A 1972-nucleotide genomic window follows, 5' to 3' on the forward strand; every position below is an offset into this window, starting at 1 on the left:
GACCCTACGTCAAGAAAGCTACCAGGAAGCCACGAGGTAGGGGCACGCCTACCCCCTGGGTGCGCCCTCCACCCTCATGGGTCCCACGTTGCTCCACCGATGTACTCCTTCCTCCTATATACACCTACGTACCCCCAAACTACCAGATACGGAGCCAAAAACCTAATTCCACCGCCGCAACCTTCTGTACCCGTGAGATCCCATCTTGGGGCCTGTTCCGGAGCTCCGCCGGAGGGGGCATCGATCACGGAGGGCTTCTACATCAACACCATAGCCTCTCCGATGAAGTGTGAGTAGTTTACCTAAGACCTTTGGGTCCATAGTTATTAGCTAGATGGCTTCCTCTCTCTTTTTGGATCTTAATAAAATGTTCTCCCCCTCTCTTGTGGAGATCTATTCGATGTAATCTTCTTTTGCGGTGTGTTTGTTGAGACCGATGAATTGTGGGTTTATGATCAAGATTGACAGTAGGGGCAGCAAGGCACGTATTGTATTGTTGCCATCGAGGATATCAAGATGGGGTTTATATCATATTGCATGAGTTTATCCCTCTACATCATGTCATATTGCTTAAAGCATTACTCTGTTCTTATGAACTTAATACTCTAGATGCATGTTGGATAGCGGTCGATGTGTGGAGTAATAGTAGTAGATGCAGGCAGGAGACGGTCTACTTGTCTCGGACGTGATGCCTATATACATGATCATGCCTAGATATTCTCATAACTATGCTCAATTCTGTCAATTGCTCAACAATAATTTGTTCACCCACCGTAAATACTTATGCTCTCGAGAGAAGCCACTAGTGAAACCTATGGCCCCCGGTTCTATTTTCCATCATATTAATCTTCCAATACTTAGCTATTTCCGTTGCCTTTTATTTTGCTTTTATTTTACTTTGCATCTTTATCACAAAAATACCAAAAATATTATCTTATCATATCTATCAAATCTCACTCTCGTAAGTGACCGTGTAGGGATTGACAACCCCTTATCGCGTTGGTTGCGAGGATTTATTTGTTTGTGTAGGTGCGAGGGACTCGTGTGTAGCCTCCTACTGGATTGATACCTTGGTTCTCAAAAACTGAGGGAAATACTTACGCTACTTTGCTGCATCACCCTTTCCTCTTCAAGGGAAAACCAACGCAGTGCTCAAGAGGTAGCAGTATGTGAATGAAGGGAAGGTTGTGGAATGATTTCTATGTCTGCACCACATCAAAGATACTACATCCGAGTCACTGAAGTTAGCTCTTGTAAAGCTTCTTGATCATTACAAATTATCAATTTCAAAGCTATGAGGGCAAGGATATGACGGTGCTTCAAACATGAGAGGTGAATTTAACGGTTTGCAAAGAAAAATTCTCGACGAAAACCCTCATGCTTTCTACGTCCATTGCTTTGCCCATAGATTACAGTTGGTTGTGGTCGCTGTTGCTAGTTCTTCTTGCTCATATATTCATTTTTTTTAGTACATATCATTGATTGTGACCACAACAACTTCATCTTGCAAGAAGATGGAAGTGTTGGTGGAAGAATCTCACAATGATATTTTGGAAAGGCTTGAGAGGGGTGAGATATCTACATGAAGAGGCTTGAATCAACAGACTAGTCTTGCTAGACCTGGAGATACTAGATGGGGTTCACATCATAAAACTTTGCTTCGCTTGGACCAAATGTGGGCCTCTGTAATAAAAGTTCTTAGCACGGTTGATGCAAATGGGCGTAATCGGAGCCATGCTGCGGGTTGCATAGAAAAAATGGAGTGCTTCAAATTTGCTCTCGTTTTGAAGTTTATGCTAAAGTTGTTTGGTATAACAAATGAGCTCTCACAACTTTTGCAAAGAAGGGATACAAATATTGTGCTTGCCTTGGAATTAATTCATGATGTTAAACTCCGGTTGCCTACCATGAGAGATAGTGGTTGGGAGAGTATTTTTGATGAGGTCAAACAATTCTGCAATTCCAAAGGTAT

This window comes from Triticum aestivum, chromosome 3D (assembly GCF_018294505.1).
Source record: "Triticum aestivum cultivar Chinese Spring chromosome 3D, IWGSC CS RefSeq v2.1, whole genome shotgun sequence".
NCBI classification, from domain to species: Eukaryota; Viridiplantae; Streptophyta; class Magnoliopsida; order Poales; family Poaceae; genus Triticum; species Triticum aestivum.